The sequence below is a fragment of the Artemia franciscana genome, chromosome 8, assembly GCF_032884065.1.
Source record: "Artemia franciscana chromosome 8, ASM3288406v1, whole genome shotgun sequence".
Lineage (NCBI taxonomy): Eukaryota > Metazoa > Arthropoda > Branchiopoda > Anostraca > Artemiidae > Artemia > Artemia franciscana.
In genome coordinates this window covers 20,122,407-20,142,878 of record NC_088870.1, presented here as the reverse complement: position 1 = coordinate 20,142,878, position 20,472 = coordinate 20,122,407, and the positions used below count along the sequence as shown (strand labels likewise).

Genomic DNA, 20,472 nt, shown 5'->3' with positions numbered 1-20,472 from the left:
ATTCTAGGAGGATCCAATGTAGTGGTATTTTGTCAAATTCGTTTCAGCAAATTCAGGTATTCAGACGAATCTGACTTCAGATTTGTCACTCCATTTATAAGTTATAGGCCCTACTAAATTAAAGGAAAACTCAACTTTCTTAAGACTTGAAACCCTCTCCCTCTCGTCCTATTTGAGATAGGGTTTGTGATACCGGAACTTAATATGAGCCCTGATCTTAGGCATCTTTGGTCTAATTTAGATTCGGATCCGTTACTCCATTTGCAAGTTATACTAAATTAAACAAAAAAATTAAATTTTTCAGGAATTAAAACCCATTCCCCCTTGTTATATTTAAGCTAGGGTCATTATCTCAAAACTTGATATGTGTCATGACCTTAGGCCTCTTTAGTTCAATTTTTATTCAGATCCATCAATCCATTCGCAAGTTCCTCTGAATTAAATGAAAAACTGTTTTTAGCAGGTAAAGCCCTCTCCCCCCTCTTTTATTTGAGCTAGGGTCTTCATCTTTCAACTTGATGTGTCTCATGATCCTTGGCACCAAATCTGGCCATCAAAATTTTCATCCAAATCCAACCAACGTTTCTCCCCCTATACGTGATTACACAGACGGACGGACAGACAGACAGACGGACGGACGGATTTTACAACGTCTTAGGTAGCCATGTTGGCTAATTGGATCCAAAACAAGGAAAACAATGGCATATCATCATGCAGGTATCATCACCTATTTGGACAGTGGAAAATATCCACCAAGATAGGTTTTTGAGATCTATCTGTCTGTTTTTCCGCCCGTATGTGCAATCGAGTATAGCTGATTTGTATTTGTCCGCCCGTCTGTGCAATCGAGTATAGCTGGTTTGTATTGAAATTGAACTATTTGGATTAAAATTAAGCTTATTTAGGGCGATGGGGCTTTAAGTGTTAAAAAACATTCGAGTTTTTCATTTAATTCACTGTAATCTTGCATATGGAGATGAATTTCGATGAAAATTGAATAAAGATGCCTAAGAGTATGATATGCATTGAGTTCTGGGATGGAGACCCAAGCTTAATTAAAAGTTGAGTTTTTCACTTAATTCAGTGTAGCTTGCGAGAGATTAATGGATCTCAGTGAATATTGAACCAAAGGTACCTAAGACCGTGACAGGCATCAAGTTTTGACATGAAAACCATAGCTCAAATAGAACGAGGGAGAGAGGGTTTAAGTGCTGAAAATAAGTCAAGCTTTTGGTTTAATTTTGTATAACTTGCGAATGGAGCAACGGATCCAAATGAAAGCTAGATTAAAGAAGACTAGGATCAGGGCTCATATCGAGCTCTGATATCACAAGCCATATCTAAAATGGGGTGAGGGGAGGGGGTTTCAAGTTTTAAGTCGAGTTTTCCTTCGGTTTAGTAGGGCCTATAACTACTTCCACCCATGGCTTGCTCAAAGCCTGGAAATAACCCTTTTCCAAAATAAATCATACTGAAGCCAACCTTCAACCAAATATTCCGTCCCCAGAGAAAATTTACTTTGTGTGGCACTTGGTATTTACCAAGTGACATACAGTGATCGCAAATTCTGTAGTTCTGTCGGTCTGTCAGTTCCGGTCTTGCTATGCTGATTTGGCAGGCGTATCAGGGACCAGACCAGATTAAATTTGAAATAGTTGTTTCCCCGATTCGACCATCTGGGGGGGGGGGATGGGAGGGCGGTTAATTTGGAAAAATTACATCGGATCTTAATTAAAGATGATATTTAGATGGATATCATGTCTCAGAACTCTTACTTTAAATTCCAACCGGATCAGGTGACATTGGAAGGGGCAAACCTAAAATCTTGGAAAATGCTTAGAGTGGACGGATCGGGATGAAACTTAGTGGAAAAAATAAGAACAAGTCCTAGATACGTGATTGATATAAAAAGAACGAATTCAATCTCTTTTGGGGAGTTGGGGGGAAGGTTAATTCTGAAAAATTAGAAAAAATTAGATATTTTTAACTTACGAAGGAGTGATCCTTCGAGCAGGAGTGACCGTTCGTGAGGTATTTTTAAATTTAATGTTAAGAAGGAACTGATGTCTCAGATCTCTTATTATAAACCACGACCATTTCTGGTAACATTGGGGGAGAGTTGGAGGGGGAAACCGGAAGTCTTGGAAAACGCTTAGAGTGGAGAGATCGGGATGAAATTTGATGGGTAGACTAAGAAAATGTCGTATATACGTGATTGACGAAACCAGACTGGATTCACTCTCTTTGGGATAGTTAGGGGGTCCAGTGCTTTGGCCAGTTCGGTACTTCTGGACGTGCTAGGACAATAAAATTGGTAGGCGTGTCAGGGATCTGCACAAATTAACTTGATAAAATTGATTTCCCCGATTCAACCATCTGGGAAGGGGGACTGAAGGGAGAAAAAAAATAGAAAAATGAGATATTTTTAACTTGCGAGTGGGTGATTGGATCTTAATGAATTTTGATATTTAAAAGGACCTTGTGTCTCAGAGCTCTTATTTTAAATGCCGACCAGCATTAAGCCTCTGATCTTTCTTTCAAATTAATCTATTGATTTTTATAATTTTGCTAGAGCTCATGCCATATGAGCTCTTATCTCTTATTTTATTCCTTTTTTCTCAGAAGATTTTCGACTTAGTCTCATGGTTTTTGCCACTTCATGGTGTGAAAACTGCGGCTAGAAATAGATAGGTTGCAACTTCTGCCGTAGTGTCTTCTAGTGTATTTAAATGTGTGCTTGCATCGTTCCTGCGTCCCCTCAAAAGTTCTGTTTCTTACGGTAGTATGGGTTTGTCTTCTGTTGCATATGCAGACGACGTTCTTCTTGTTGCCCGGACTCGCCAAGGATTTCTTTACAATTTTACTATATTTACCAATGAACTATCTAAGATTGGACCGTCAGTTAATGCGTCTAAATGCGAGTGTATTTGTTTTAATAGCCCTTGTGTGGTCGCTCCATTCGTTGCTGGGACTGCAATTCTGCCATGTTCTTCTTTAGTTAGTTGGCTTGGTCTGTGTTTTGGTTCAGCCTTTCCACTACTTTTTCATCCCTAGTTAATCAAGCCGTGAAAAACCTACGCGTCACTTACGGAAAATATCCCCAAACAAAAGCCGTTACAACCGCAACGGTTTGTGCAAGATTTATATCGCTTATTGCGCCCCTGTGCTTTTGTTTTTATCAGGCATGGCTCATCGGTTTCGTAAGAAAAATCCTTATACTCTACGTGCGAATTATCTCAGAGTGAGAATTGATGTTATCAAATCCAGTTTCGACCTGAATTTAGGCCTTTCGGCCCCCACTCTTTAGCAGAAGCTAATTGATAGCGCTTCATTGTTAATGAAGAGGAAGGGATGACCCCTGTTAAGAGGCAGAAAGAAGGATGGGAGCTGCTAACTCTTCAACCGGGTAGTTAAATTCTACTCACTGCCTATTTATATAGTATATTTAATACAATGCATTTTCAATGCATAAATGGATAAATGTCCTTTAAATATTTCCAGGAATCATCCACCCCAACATCTTCAGTGTTGTGCTCTTATTAAGCTATAGAAATATATAAATAGTGTGAATAATAAAGAAGATAGGATAAGTACCTTATATGGAGAGGAGGTTAAGAACGAAAATAAAGATGACCCCCGTAAGCTATTATGATAGATTAATGACGGCCCCGCTTCTTCTACCCAACCACAATCACCCTCATGATAGAGGAGTTCACCCATAAATAAAGGTATGAAGCTTGTTCGCCCTGTAATGAGTGGTAAAAATATTATTCTACTTACATAATGTCTTAGGCTTAAACTAAATGATTTGACAAAGTAAGGTAAAATTACCCCTACTATAATAAGGGAGAGGAGGAGAATCTTTTCAAATGGACCTAAGATGATTCTTACATCCCCCAGAAAACATCAATAAAAGATATACCCCCCTATAACAGCCCCTCAATAAAGAACAAAAAGAGGAGTTAGATAATCCCCTTCTTCGTCCCCGTATTGACAGCTTAAATTATAATTGTAAGAGCACAAACATATTATTGCAATTCGTGAAGAGTAAGTTCTTGTTAGAAGACATGAAACTAATATAAGTAAACTGGAAAATAATATATATAGACTCTCTGAAGATTCAATAATTAGATCTTTTGAAAAGAAACCCGATAAATATGGGAACCCTATTAATCTAAGAGAGCAAACTAAGATAATATAACTAGTGTAAGGGAGTATCCTGGATACCCCCCCTATACGACGTATATCTTGTACCCCTAGCGAATGAATTACGACCCCCGAACATATAAAAAGAAGAGCCTTAAAAAGTGCATGGGCAAAAAGATGAAAATAACAAAATAGAGTGAGCCCTAAACCTAGAGAAAATATTATTACTCCTAGCTGGCTTAATGTAGATAACGCAATTACTCGTTTTAGATCGTTTTCTCCGAACGCAGCCAGGCCTGAAAAAAAGGAAGTTAAGGCCCCTATGACAACGAGTAAAAAACACCCTCTCTCTTCAAATGAAGGAGACAAACGAATTATCAAATAAATACCGGCTGTCACTAGTGTGGATGAATGGACTAGGGATGAGACAGGGGTAGGAGCCGCCATGGCTGCTGGTAACCATGCAGAAAAAGGTAGTTGAGCTCTTTTGGTAAAAGAAGATAAAATGAAGAAAAGCATAATTGATAAAGAGAAGTATCTTAAGAATATATAGTCCCAGCTTTTAGAGTAAAATATTAGCCCCAATGACCATAAAATTAATACATCACCTACTCGATTTCTTAAAATAGTAATTATTCCTCTAGAGGAAGAATTATAATTTTTGTAAAATATAATTAATAGATATGAAGTGATACCTAACCCATCTCAACCTAATATTAATCTTAATCCATCCGAAGATATAATCAACAGAACCATAGATGAGATGAATCCTAATATTATGTATATGAAACGATTAACAAAAGTTTCACCTCTTATATAATAAGAAGAATAAATTATAACTTGAGAAGAGATTAAGAGAACTAAGAAGATGAATGATAGTCTTAGCCAATCAAAGCACACTTGATAATCCAAATGCAAAAAGGATACTTTTAATAAGTAGATTTCATCTGAGAGGAATAATAAAAATGAGCAACAAACACTTATTACTCCGGTAAATAGTAAGATGTAGCCTGATACAAAATATAACAATACTGTCAGAGATGACTCTCCTTTAGTTCCACAAACTAATATTCTCTTTAAACTATAACAGTAAACGAAAATTAAAGTCAGTAACGGAATCAGATGAGCTCTTCCGATTATATATTCCTTTAAGTTGTATTCTAATCAGCTAAAGATATATAATCTCTCACCGTGACTTGCACTGGAGTATAAATAAATACAATAGCAAGATGAAAGAAAACATAAGATTCCAGATAAGCCTACTACTATTCAGTCTAGACTAAATACGCCGATAAAAAAATATATTTCGGAAAAGAAGTTAAGTGAGGGGGGTAATCCCATATTGATAAAACTAAGACTGAGTCATCAAAAACATAAATATGGAAAAAGAGAGATTATTCTACGGGTAAGAAGGAATCTGCGACTTCAGATGCGCGCATAAAATAGATAGCTTAAGTAGAATAATCCAGAGGAACAAATCCCGTGAGATACCATTATTAAAATTGATCTTATGTTGGTGTAAGTACAAGATATAAGTATACCTAGAATGACGAATGATATGTGAGCGACCGAGGGATAAGCAATTAAGGATTTGACATCAGATTGGCGTAGACAGATCAAGCAGCTGAAGATCCCGCCTATTAAGCAGACCCCTATTAGTGTTGTTTCTCTATAAATATTTAGTACTTGTACTAAATAGAGGCCGTAACCCCCTAGCTTGAGGAGAATAGCGGCTAATACTATAGAGCCAGTTACTGGAGCCTCTACGTGAGCCTTAGGTAATCAAATGTGTGCAAAATAAACTGGGAGTTTCACTAGAAAAGAAAGGATGGCTAGCAAGAAGATTATCTTGTCTATGAAATTGCCCCAAAATTGTAAGAAAGATGACGAATAAATACTCGTGTGAGCAATGATGATAAAGAGTAGAGGTAAAGAAGATAGTAGAGTATAGAATAAGAAGTAATAGGAAGCAGGTAGACGCTCTGGCTGGTAACCCCACCCGAGAATTAAAATAATTGTGGGAATTAGAGAGCACTCAAAGAAAACGTAGAATAAGATGAATGACTGCGTAGTAAAGGTGAGTCACAGGAGGACAAACAAGCTTACAAGAATAGTTCTATAGCTTAATGGCCAACTTGGCTTTAATCTGATAACTATTAAAAAGAAAATCCCCGAAGTCAATGTTAAAAGAATGATTCCCCACTCTAGATGGAATTCTGATATTAACTTGTATATTAACATTAAATATATTAAACTTGAGGTAAAGAACCACTTATTCATTTAGGAATTGTACTTGATCTGATCCTGACGAACGTACTAAAGATACCAATACTGATAATCCTAGAGCTCCTTCACAAACTGTGACTCTAAGAAAGATGAATGCGTTAATCATTCTCATATAGTTTGAATATACCAATAATCTGAACAATAAAAGAATGAGAAATTCTAATCTCAATAGAGTTACTAGAAGATGCTTGTTTCTTGAAGAGAAAATTAGTAATCCTAAAGAAAGTGATAGGTAAATTATTATGATTGACTGAGTAATTAAAAAATAATATCGGTCTTGTAAACCGAATTTAGAGGAATCTCTTGGTCTTCAAAAGAGTTATTAACATCTTTAACTTCCAAAGTTAATATTTTTATTAAACTACCTTTTGACATCCTAGGATCTATCGTTGTTATTTCCATATTTATACTTCTAATGAATCATCCTCTTGCTTTTACACTCTCGTTGTTCGTTCAAACTTTATTGATTTGTGTTATGCTTAAAAATGTTTCTCTGTGAATTTCACTAATTCTCTTTTTGATCTTTCTAGGGGGGATTCTGGTAATGTTTATTTATGTGTCTTCGCTAAGAGCTAACGAGAAGTTTGCTGTAGATTTAACGTCATTTATATGAGTGGTACCTACAATTGTCTTGTCTTTCTTAGTTTTAAATAAGAATTTCATGTTTATGAGCCCTTCCTCGGGCTACCTCTATCCTGCCGATTTCGTCATCATCAATTTTAATGTTAATAGACTTACCGTATTGGCCTACTCGTTTATAGTGGTATATTTATTTTTAGCGCTCCTGCTGGTCATTGATTTTTTGAACAGTAATAAAAAACCTTTACGGTCAATGATCTAGTGATTCCGTAATATTAGGAAATAAAATGTTATCTCTACGTAAGACGCAACCTACCCTTAAAATTATTAATTCTGCCTTGGTAGATCTACCTGTACCGGCCAACATTTCTATTTGATGAAACTTTGGCTCTCTCTTGGGCCTCTGTCTTCTTATTCAAATTGTTACTGGACTTTTTTTTAGCGATGCATTACACGGCGAGAGTAGACTTAGCTTTCTCTAGAGTGGCCCATATTTGCCGAGATGTCAACTACGGTTGACTGCTCCGAACTGTCCACGCCAATGGTGCCTCTTTTTTCTTTATTTGCATTTATTTTCATATTGGCCGAGGGATGTATTATGGTTCTTTTCATTATTTCGAAACATGAATGACTGGAATTGCTCTTTTGTTTCTTGTAATGGCCGCTGCTTTTTTAGGGTATGTTCTCCCGTGAGGTCAAATGTCCTTCTGGGGGGCGACTGTAATTACAAACTTAGTATCTGCCGTACCTTATATTGGTAACGATGTAGTACAATGGTTATGAGGGGGGTTTGCTGTTGATAATCCCACTCTGACGCGATATTTCACTTTTCATTTCTTGATCCCCTTTCTAGTGGCCGGTCTGACAATAATTCATCTTTTATTCCTTCATCAAAGAGGTTCAAATAACCCCCTAGGAATTAACGCTAACTTAGACAAGTTACCGTTCCACCCTTATTTTACCATTAAGGATACCGTGGGGTTTATAGTCCTTATCTTTTTTCTTGTGACTCTCTCCTTAACTAGACCCTATCTTCTAGGGGACCCAGATAATTTCATTCCTGCTAACCAATTGGTTACCCCAGCTCATATTCAACCGGAATGATATTTTCTGTTTGCATACGCTATTTTGCGGTCTATTCCTAATAAGCTAGGAGGGGTAATCGCCCTTGTCTCTTCTATTCTTATTCTTGTGTCCCTTCCCTTTACATTTAAGCCTAAGTTTCGAGGTCTTGAGTTTTATTCTGTAGCCCAGCCTTTGTTTTGATCCTGAGTATCAGTCTTCTTACTTCTAACATGAATTGGGGCACGACCTGTAGAAGACCCCTATATTTTTCTGGGACAGATTCTTACATGTGCTTACTTCTCATATTTTGTGTTTACTCCAATTGTTATTAATTTGAATGACAAAATTGTCTAATTAGACCCCTTGGCCGATTAAAGCATCTGTTTTGAAAGCAGAATAAGGTTGATTATACGACCAAGGGTCTTTATTTTTAACCCCCTTGAGAAAGGCTTCAGTAAAAACACAGGAATATTAAAGATGTAGGTAAAAGGCTTTTCCAGCATAAATGTATTAGGTTATCATAACGATAGCGGGGATAAGAGCCGCGTCTCCATAGATAGGAGTACACCACTAAACAAAATATGAAGAAGCTTATAGACCCGAATACTACACTAAATAGTAGAGATATGAAAAGAATGCTAGCGTATTCTGATAATATAATTAGAGCGAAACCGACTCCTATGTATTCTGTATTGAACCCCGACACTAACTCGGATTCACCCTCAGCTAGATCGAAGGGTGTTCGATTAGTCTCTGCCAGAATTGTGATAAATCATCACAATCCTAGAGGAAGACATAAGTATAAAGGTCACCCTACGTAAGAGGATTTCACTAGGTACCCTTCTAGATCGAGCTTTTTAAATAACATTAAAGGAGAGAGAATGATAATAATCAAAGATACCTCATAAGAGATGGTCTGTGCCCCTGCGCGAATTCTCCCTAGCAAGGAATACTTAGAGTTAGAGGACCAGCCCGCAACCATAATTCTGTATACTCTCACTCTCATTGCACAGATGACTAATAGGAACGATAAATTAAATTTTGCACCGTAAGAGATAAATGGGACTATGCATCGGCACTGTTTCTGTTTTCTGTTTCTGTTTCTGTTTTTTCTTGCCTGTTTCTGCCTGTTTCTGTTTCTGTTTTTACAAAAAACAGAACAGAAAACAGAAACAGGCTACCTGTTTTTGTTTTACCTGTTTCTGTTTCTGTTCTGTTTTTTTTTCATCTGTTTTTTTCCGTTTCTGTTTTTTTTTTATCTGTTTTCTGTTTTTTTTTTCTGTATTTTTTTTCAAATTCCGCGCTATCTAGCGGGCATGATACCGAAACGCATGATACCTACCCGTGCCTACCGTACCGAAACGCACATCTAGCGGGCATGATACCATGATACCGTTGATTTTTGAATTTAAACAAAAAGGGAATAGTTGTGGGAAAAGTCAAAGTCATGGCCAATTGTAGAAAAAAGCTAAGACAGATTGTCCAATTAAGTGGGCAACCCAGTCAAGGTTAATTTTACCCCTTTGATTGCCGTTGTGACTGTCTCCCATTTATGCTACACCTCTCCGTGCATGCATGTCCCTTGACAATGCCAAAATAGAGTCAACCCGTTGACTACGGGTTGACTACTTGAAAATTTTCCTCTCATGCATGTCACTCCACAATGCTCAACTAGAGTCAACCTCTCATGCTAATTCACGGCGGGGTAAATCTGAGCGAAAGAGAGAGATAGAGAAAGAGAGAGAAGCTTGAACGCTATACAGTGGACATAGGCTAGATGGGAACCCCATATGACAATGTCTCTACTGTTGGTATATGTGTAGCGGATGGCTATTACCGCTTGAGCAACGGTCTAACCATTGACGGCTTTAAGGATTCGTGCTTTAAGCGGCAAACATGGGCTCAATGAAATCCCATATAAAAGAGGAATATAGCGTTGGTATTTACTTAGAGCAATGGGTTACCGCTAGAACAGCGATCCAACAAGCCACGGCTTGAAGGCATCCGTACTTTAAGCGGTGAACCTAGACACCTTGGTATGTGTGTAGCGGAGGGTTATTACCACTTGAGCAATGGTCTAACCATAGAGCGTTATAGAGCGTTGGTATTTGCTTAGAGCAATGGGTTACCGCTATAGCGACGGTTTAAATAGCCTCTAACTTAAGCGGTGGACATAAGCTAGATGGGATGACTCTGTGTCTGTCTGGTATACATTAGCAAGCAGCGGTCTAAGTAGCCTCAGCTTGAAAGCATCCGTGCGTTAAGCGGTGAATATAGTGTTGGTATATGCTTTGAGCAATGGTTTACCGCTAAAGCAACGGTCTAAGACCAACTAGGGTAAATTGTCAATTATAAATGACATTTAAGCTTGAAAGGAATATAGCGTTGGTATCACCCGATTGGACACATTTTATGACAAATTTCGCCCCCCCCCCTAAAAATACGCTAGTGTGTTGAATTACACGAAGTTGCTCATCTTTTGTATGTGACTACAAGGATTTAACAAGAAGATGTTTTCTTTCCTATTAGAAATAGAAGAAGTAAGGAAAAAAAGGAAAAACAGCTGTTAAAACAGCTGTTTTTTTAAAAAAAACAGCTGTTTTCTGTTTTTTCGAAAAACAGAATAGATTACAGAAACAGATCACCTGTTTTTGTTTGACCTGTTTCTGTTTCTGTTCTGTTTTTTTTCTAACTGTTTTTTTCTGTTTCTGTTTTTCTCAAAAACAGAAACAGTGCCGATGCTTAAATGGGACTAGAGTTCATAAGAAAAAGGAAAGGAATAAACTGAACACAGGAGCAACGAGATATGGTATGAAATTGGAGATAAGAGGAAGTGAGACTTCCTTACAAAATAATTTGACCCCATCAGAAAAAGGCTGTAGGATCCCAAGGAAACCGACTTTATTCGGACCCTTACGCAACTGAATGTAACCCAAAATCTTTCGTTCTAATAGTGTTAAAAAAGCAACTGAAACTAAAACCATAACTACTTGTAAAAAAATAAAATAGATCATTTAAGCTAGTGCTATCAACTAAGGTCTCCTTATAAATAGATCCTAAATCTAACGCATTTGTCTGCCAAGCTGACATAAAATCTCAAGAGGTCCTTTCGTACTATCATGAGTGGATTTGCCTTGGGGGTAGAAACTAACCTGGCTTACGCCGGTCTGAACTCAGATCACGTAGGGGTTTAACAGTCGAACAGACTGCCTCTCTAGGCTGCTGCACCGAGTAGGGTCCCTGAACCAACATCGAGGTCGCAAACTCTTTTGTCGATTTGAACTCTCAAAAAGAATTACGCTGTTATCCCTAAGGTAACTTGGTCTTTATTCATCTAAGGATCAATGGTCATTTATTGATGTGTTTATGTTGTAAGTGTTTATTCTGTTCTTACCGTCGCCCCAACCGAACATTATTTTACTCTGTCTAATTACCTACCGCAAGACAAAAGAATTAAATGTAAAGATCTATAGGGTCTTATCGCCCTCCAAGTACATTTAAGCTTTTTCACTTAAAGATTAACTTCAATTTAATCGAAGAGACAGACCATCTCTCGTCAAACCATTCATTCCAGCCTCAAATCAAAAGGCTAATGATTATGCTACCTTCGCATGGTCAGTATACCACGGCCCTTTAATTCATCAGTGGGCAGGCTCGACCTCCCAAAGTTAAGAGGCGATGTCTTTGTTAAACAGGCGGAGATGAGTTTTGCCGAATTCCTTTGGGATTTTATGAGGAACATTGTGTTAAGTGCATTTATAGTTCTACTAATTCTATCATTGTGATTGCTAAATTTATGTAATTAGCATCGGCTAGTCTTAATTAATTATTTTGAAATTATCATTTTAGTAACAATGGTTATTAAACCGAGGCAACTTTTAAGCCTAATCATGTTTTTCTTGATATTATAATATAATTTTTTCTAGAGCTCGTCCCCTAGAAAATCTTCCTTGCGGAGTACCCTAAAGGAGTATTCTGCCAACCAGATATAAAGGTACGAAATATTTTTCACAACGATATTGGTCTTGAAGAGATTTATGAAACAATCATCTTTAACCAATATAGATCACCTTGTTTCGAGATTCAGCAATGAAGATTGAAATTTAATAAACCCTGATACAAAAGGTACAAACAATAACTTCTTTGTAATTAGTAGACTTTCCTTTTCAGTACTTAGACCTTGAATAAATTCGATTCTTTTACTAATATAATATTGTTTTAAATAAATTTGTAAATAAAGATTTAGAGAGCACTCTCAAGAGTATCTTTTTAGTGTAAGCAAAATGTTTATTCAAACTCCCTCCCTCTTTCAAGATACACCTTCCGGTATACCTACTTTGTTACGACTTATCTCTTCGGACAAGAGAGCGACGGGCGATGTGTACATTTCTCAGAGCCTCCTTCAGGTTGATAGGCCTTACTTCTAAATCCACCTTCTTCTCCATGATAAAATGAAAATTCCGTTTAAGTTCTTATTGTAACCCACCCTCTCCCGGACATAAGCTACACCTTGATCTGATTTATTAGCCTAAGCAATTAAGAGCAGTTATTTATTTAATCCCCTAAACGACGGTATATAAGCTGTTTTACAAGAACGGGTCGGTTGTCTCGTGGATTGTCGTTTATGGGGCAGGTTCCTCTAGTAAGTTTAGAAACCGCCAAATTCTTTAGGTTTAAATAATACTACCCAGGTTAATTAGAAATGGACTAATAGGGTATCTAATCCTAGTTGTTTGGCCATCTAAAGAGTGCTTTATTCAAACAAATGGAGAATAAATACAGATTTCACCCTTATTGATCTAAAATATACTTGTCCCAAAGCTCCTCTGTTCACCTAAAATATTTGCTCTAGGGCCTTGTATGACCGCGGATGCTGGCACAAAGTGGTCCCCCTATCTTTTCGTTCGCTATACCTAAGAAGTAGGCAATAATGTCAATCACTGCACTTCTAACCTATAATGATATCTTGCATATGACTCGTAGAAAGAGTAAATAAACTAGCTAGAATCAAACTTTTACTGCTAGATGCTAGGATGAGAACGACTGAATAGAGTATAAAAATGATATTGTGCCGGAAAATAATAATAACAGACAAAGAAGTAGGATGAGAGTTATTTACTGATTTGAGTGTGTTTAAGAATGGAGTTTGTGACTACGAGTAATGGGAGATCAGATGTATAAGGTCATTGAAAGCAGTCACCCCAGCGAGCGACCGAAACCCATTATCTAGCCGCCGTAAAGAGTGAAATATCTCCTCGATAACCTTATTTAAATGTAGAAAATACTCTAGGCGTTGCTGCAGATGTCTGAAATAAAAAATAAATAGTGTGAATAACTAGTACATTGGGGATATTATATGATTTGAAGTGACTACTTGTTTGGTTATTGAATCTTGTCTGTCTAGATAATTACCTCATTACGATGAAATAAGTGAAAATGGCTATGAATGATGAAGTTAACAGAATTGAACTTTTATTGACTACGTGTGAATGTGAGTAAAATTGAAATTTATTTAAATACTTGCGTTTACGCATTTATGATTGTGACGATGATAAAAAAAAATAAAAAGGTTAAATAGGGGATTAACCCACCCCTAAATACCTAAAATTACCATATAAATGATACTTAGTTATACAACCTCGCGCAACGAACAACTAAACTTAACGGCCATTTAAAAAGAGAACGGATGGTGGAATATAGTACATGGTAACGTATTTTATGAAATGTAGATTGGTAAAATAATATGTTTAAATACGTAGGCTACCTCTAGGACAAGGCCCCCCCCCCTCAGACATGTAGGCACAGACCTACATGTCTGAGGAGGGGCCTTGTTAAAGAGTCAAGCCTACGTACATACACATAATTTAATGTTAGTTTATATAACGTTCTGTATAGTACATTCACCGCTCTTTTATTAGAATAATAAAAGAGCGGTGAATGTACGTTATTTATATCATTTATATAATATTAAATTTTATTTAAACCCTCTTAAGAGGGTTTCTATAATAACCTAGAGATATTGATTTATATTTATCCTGGAAGATTTGGTGTTCCAGGATAAATAAAATCATTATCTCATCTAATACATCCCTCTTAAGAGGGTTTAAAAATTTAATAAAGTTATAAACTTATTTGTAGTATTTTTTGTCCTAACACTAAGTGTTAGGACACGGAAAAAATACTACGGATAAGTTTATATCTAATTAAATGTAACTGTAATAAAATATTGTTTGTTTTATTTTATATCATTATAATGACGTTCTATATAGGTCAAATTGTTTCAAATTAAAAATTAAAAAACCCGTAAAATCGTTAAAAATCAGCTTAAAGTTTGCGTTTAGGGAATTTTGTGACCCCGTTTACACGTTTAATGCTAAGATTCTTGATATTCACCTCAAAACAGCCTTTTTCGAGATCTTACCTTTAGTCCCGTAAAAAAGCAAATTGGCCCACCCCAAATTTTTCTTCAAAAAGTGTAAAATAAATAATTTTATTCTATTTCAGCAAGAGAGAACGACAGCAATCTGGATTATCTCCTTACAGGAGATAACTCAATATAAGTTGATCTCTCCAATAAATTGAGGAACCGATAATTTTATCTTTTTTGAGATGAATATCAAGAATCTAATCCTGCTCCTAGTGTAGGGTATAAACATAATAGCTAATTAAAGAAAGAATTGTGTGTTTGATGAAAGTCTGATATTGTCTACTGTTAAAAAAGGATAAAGTTATTTTATTTAGATTAACCTGAGAGAAGAACTCCCTCCCTCGTTACGCTTCAATTTGAAGCATAAGCTCGGGGGGGGGGGGGGGTTCTTCTCTCCCAGAGGTATTAAAGAGTAAGCTAAATTAAGCTACTGGGCTCATACCCCAATGATAGAGTAATCTCTCTTTAAATGATTAAGTGATTATGCCTATTTTTTTCCTATATTCTTATAGTGTCCTCCCACTCTTGGTTAGGTTTGTGGCTTAGAATAGAAATAAATTCTTTAAGCTTTATCCCTATCATAATTGAAGAAAGAAAAGAAAATAGATTAAAATATTTTTTAATCCAGTCAGTAGCCTCAGTCATCTTTTTAGCGAGTATTCTGAATCAATCCTTTTCATTCTTAATTCCTTTTGCCCTATTAATTAAGATTGGTGCGGCCCCGTTCCATATATGATTAGTAAGTATTTCTAAATCTATATCATGAAAGGTTTTATCCCTTTTAATAACTTTTCAGAAAATTGGACCTCTTCTTGGACTGGCTATACTACAATTCACAAATTCTTTTTTCATTTTTATTAGAGCATTTATTGGTGGATTAGGTGGGATTAACCAATCCAACCTTCGGCTGGTTATAGCGTTTTCTCCCATTAGACATCTATCTTGACTAATAGTTAATATAAGTAGATTTTTCTTGATATTAGTTTATTATATGACTTACTTGGCTATTCTATATTTTGTGGTAATTTTATTACAGCAAAGGGGTACGTACTCCCTCGCCCAAATAAATAGTAATGCTAGATTAATTTATAAAGCTTCGATTTCATTTAATCTTCTCTCTTTAGCCGGGTTACCACCATTCCTGGGATTTTTTATTAAATGGATATCTCTGGAAATAAATATTTTATCCCCCCTTCTTGTGTTAGCCCTTGTTGTGTCTTCATGTTTCTCAGTCTATTTTTATTTTAAGATTGCTATGAGATCTCTTTTATTTCCCTCAGAGGTAAAGTCTAAGAAAATAGAGATCCCGGGTATTCTATCAATAGGGTTTAATATTTTTCTTCCTCTATTCTTTTTGTAAAGCTTTAAGTTAATTAAACTACCAGCCTTCAAAGCTGGAAATAAGATGTTCTTAAGCTTTAATAATTTAATTTAATATAGATGAGGGTATTATCTACATAATTACAGTATCAACGTAATCCTTTTTATCAGACACCTCATCTCTTCTTATTATATATGAAATGTAAATTTCTCTTTAAGAATCAAAATCTTACGTGCACAGAACACTTATATATACATCACCTGCTTACAATAAAATAATTTTTAGTTAATTAGGCCCGGGTTAGAAACAACTCAAGATTTGCAATCTTGTATTTTTTTTTAAACTACTGAGCCGTAAATTAATCATAGTAAAGGGAATAATCCTTAACTAAATTTACAATTTAGCACCTATAATCGGCCACTTTACTTATGCAACGTTGATTTTATTCTACAAATCACAAGGATATTGGAACTTTATACTTTATTTTTGGGGCTTGAGCAGGTATAGTTGGGACTTCTTTAAGAATGCTCATTCGAGCAGAGTTGGGTCAACCAGGTTCCCTGATTGGCGATGAACAAGTATATAATGTTATTGTGACAGCTCATGCATTTATTATAATTTTTTTCATGGTTATACCAATCTTGATTGGGGGATTTGGTAACTGGCTAGTACCCATTATATTGGGGGCCCCGGATATAGCATTTCCCCGGTTAAATAATTTAAGATTTTGAATACTTCCACCATCCTTGACTCTTCTCTTGGCCAGATCTATAGTTGAGAGAGGTGCAGGAACTGGATGAACAGTTTATCCCCCTCTATCCTCAGCCATTGCCCATGTCGGACCTTCTGTAGATTTAGCTATTTTCTCGCTTCATTTAACTGGAGTCTCCTCTATCTTAGGGGCTGTAAATTTTATTACTACTATCATTAATATACGACCTCAGTCAATATCTATTGACCGTATACCTCTCTTCGTTTGAGCAGTGGGAATCACCGCCGTTCTTCTCCTTTTATCACTTCCAGTCCTAGCGGGGGCTATTACTATACTGTTAACTGATCGTAACTTAAATACTTCTTTCTTCGACCCCGCAGGTGGTGGGGATCCCATCCTTTATCAACATTTATTTTGATTTTTCGGCCATCCTGAAGTGTATATTTTAATTTTACCTGGATTCGGGATAGTTTCCCACATTATTAGCCAAGAAAGAGGTAAGAAGGAAGCATTCGGTACATTAGGTATGATTTATGCTATACTTGCAATTGGTATTCTTGGTTTTGTTGTCTGGGCTCATCATATATTTACTGTGGGAATGGACGTGGACACTCGAGCTTATTTTACTGCTGCAACTATGATTATTGCAATTCCTACGGGAATTAAGATTTTTATATGAATCGGAACTTTACACGGGACACGACTTACTATAACTCCATCTATGTTGTGGGCCCTAGGATTTGTATTTTTGTTTACTGTGGGAGGGCTTACAGGAGTTGTCCTATCGAACTGTAGAATTGATATTGTTCTCCATGATACTTATTATGTAGTTGCCCATTTCCACTATGTTTTATCAATGGGTGCTGTCTTTGCTATCATAGCAGGATTTGTACATTGATTTCCTCTAATGACTGGATTAAGAATGAATCAGTTTCTTCTTAAGGTACATTTCTTTATTATATTTTTAGGAGTAAACTTAACTTTTTTCCCTCAACATTTCTTAGGTCTCGCTGGAATACCACGTCGTTACGCAGATTATCCAGATACATATGCTTCATGAAATGTAATTTCTTCATTAGGGAGAGTTATATCTATAATTGCTACATTAATATTTATTTTTTGTATTTGAGAGGCCATGATCGCTAAACGAATTAATATTTTTTCACTTAATTTAAGATCAAGTGTGGAATGAAATCATCCCCATCCGCCTGCCGATCACTCCTATGAAGAAATTACTATAATCTCTACATTTTAAAGTGGCAGAAACATATATGCATTGGATTTAAACTCCAAAGATGGGTACCCCCTTTAAAAGTGTCTCAATGATTCCAACTAGGTTTACAAAATGGGAATTCACCTCTCATAGAACAACTTATTTTTTTCCATGACCATGCTTTACTAGTGGTAATCTTAATTACTTCTCTTGTAGGCTTTTTCTTAGCTGCATTGTTTTCTAATAAATTTCTCCATCGTTATCTACTTGATGGCCAGGCAATCGAGACGGTTTGAACCGTTATTCCTGCTATTATTTTAGTAGCTATTGCTCTTCCTTCTATTCGTCTTCTCTATTTAATTGATGAAATTCATAACCCTGCCTTGACTATTAAAGTAACGGGGCATCAGTGATACTGATCCTATGAATACTCTGATTTTGACGATATTCAATTTGATTCATACATAATCCCTTCAAATGAACTTTCTACCGGTATATATCGTTTACTTGATGTAGACAATCGTATGCCAGTGCCCTATAATCAAGCTATCCGTCTGATGATTACTTCAGATGACGTTCTACACTCATGAGCTGTGCCATCTCTAGGTATTAAGATGGATGCGGTCCCAGGCCGGCTTAATCAGTCCAGACTTCTAGTGAATATACCCGGAGTATTTTATGGACAATGTTCCGAAATTTGTGGATCTGGACATAGTTTTATACCTATTGTGATTGAAGCTGTTGGAGAGAGAGACTTTCTAAAGTGACTTGAGTTACAAATTTCATAGGGTGGCTGAAAGTCAAGCGGTAGCCTCTTAAGCTCTCTTATGGTAATTACCCCCTGTGGTACAGAGACTTAGTTTATTAATAAATATAAGGTTGTCAACTTTAAGAAGCCGATGGCAGTCTCTTATTCCTCAAATGATACCACTTCCTTGAATTATGGTTTTCCTTGTCTCTATAGCTTTACTATGAGCTATTATAACTATGGTATTTTTCCTTTATCAACCCCGTTCGGTTTCTTCTGCTAAAGGCTTCTCTGATCGAACTGTTTACTTAAATTGAAAATGATAGCGAACCTTTTTTCAGTATTTGATCCGACTTCCTCTTTTTTATCCAACTGATTAAGAATACTAATCCCACTTTTGTTTATAGTAATATCTTTCTGATTGATTCCTTCGCGACCTCAATTTTTGGCTAAGAGAGTTTTAATGGGATTAAATCGGGAGATATCCCTCCTTATAGGCCCAGCAAGATTTGGTGCCAATATTCTAGTTATTGCCCTTTTCTTATTTATTTTATTTAATAGTTTTATCGGTCTATTCCCTTATATTTTTACCGCTACTAGACATTTAGCAGTTACCTTAAGACTAGCAGTTCCTCTGTGGATCTCTTTTATTCTATATACTTGGATTAAGGAGACAACGAATGCTTTAGCCCATCTTGTACCTTTAGGAACGCCGGTACCTTTAATACCTTTCATGGTATTAATTGAAATCATTAGAAATATGATTCGGCCTATTACACTCTCTGTCCGTCTTGCGGCTAATATAATTGCCGGCCATCTCCTATTGACTCTTTTAGGGGCTCAAGGTACCCTGGAAAATTTATATGTTACTTCAATTGTAGTATTTTCACAGATTATCCTATTAATGTTGGAATTCTCTGTAGCTATTATTCAATCTTATGTTTTTATGACTCTAATGACTCTCTATGCAAGAGAATAATGAATCAATTAAATCACCCGTATCATTTGGTTAATATTAGACCTTGACCCCTAGCTACCGGAATAGGAGCTTTTGCAATAACTTCTGGACTTGTCAAATGGTTTCATTCATTTGATAGAATGCTATTTTTTACAGGATTAATAACAATCATATTTGTTTCGTATCAATGATGACGAGACGTATCACGAGAAGCTACTTTTCAAGGAATACATTCAACGAAGGTAGGATTTGGGTTGCGATGGGGAATAATCCTATTTATTATCTCTGAAGTTTTCTTTTTTGTCTCTTTCTTTTGGGCATATTTTCACAGAAGTTTGTCGCCAAATATTGAAGTTGGGGCCTTATGACCCCCGGTCGGAGTGGAAAGTTTTAATCCATTTCAAGTGCCCCTGCTTAATACAAGTATTCTGCTGGCTTCAGGAGTTACGGTAACTTGAGCCCACCATGCCTTAATAGAAAATAATTTTGATCAATGCCTTCAGGGGCTTCTATTTACTGTATTGCTGGGGTTATATTTCTCATTTCTTCAAGGGTTGGAATACATAGAAGCCTCATTTACTATTGCGGATAGAATCTATGGGTCTATATTCTTTTTAGCGACAGGTTTTCATGGTTTACATGTACTTATTGGTACTATTTTTCTTATAATTTGTATCTTACGTCACGCTAAGTGCTACTTTTCTCCCCAACATCATTTCGGGTTTGAAGCTGCAGCTTAATATTGACACTTTGTTGATGTTGTCTGATTGTTTCTCTATCTTTCTATCTACTGATGGGGTGAATAGGATCTTTCTAGTATAAATATTATACTTGACTTCCAATCAAGAGATCCTGTTAGGGAAAGATAATTATTTTAATTTTATTAAGAATTTTTATGCTTGTTTTTATTATATTAACCCTCGGAGTGTTTGTGAATAAGAAAGTCTCTCTGGATCGCGAAAAGAGTTCACCATTTGAATGCGGATTCGATCCTTTGAATTCCTCTCGTACCCCCTT

The 20,472-nt window shown here is 36.3% G+C and overlaps 4 pseudogenes across 1 annotated transcript; 2 read left to right on the top strand and 2 right to left on the bottom strand.

The window, feature by feature from the left end:
• Positions 1-3,507: 3,507 nt before the first annotated feature.
• On the bottom strand, positions 3,508-5,310 carry LOC136030635 (NADH-ubiquinone oxidoreductase chain 5-like; annotated as a pseudogene).
• Positions 5,311-8,470: 3,160 nt separating this feature from the next.
• LOC136030112 (NADH-ubiquinone oxidoreductase chain 1-like) lies at positions 8,471-9,247 on the bottom strand (annotated as a pseudogene).
• A 6,834-nt stretch (positions 9,248-16,081) lies between these two features.
• LOC136030110 (cytochrome c oxidase subunit 1-like) lies at positions 16,082-17,786 on the top strand (annotated as a pseudogene). Its single transcript, XR_010618184.1, has one exon. The product of XR_010618184.1 is annotated as a cytochrome c oxidase subunit 1-like (transcript).
• A 745-nt stretch (positions 17,787-18,531) lies between these two features.
• Positions 18,532-19,489, top strand: LOC136030111 (ATP synthase subunit a-like; annotated as a pseudogene).
• Positions 19,490-20,472: the final 983 nt, after the last annotated feature.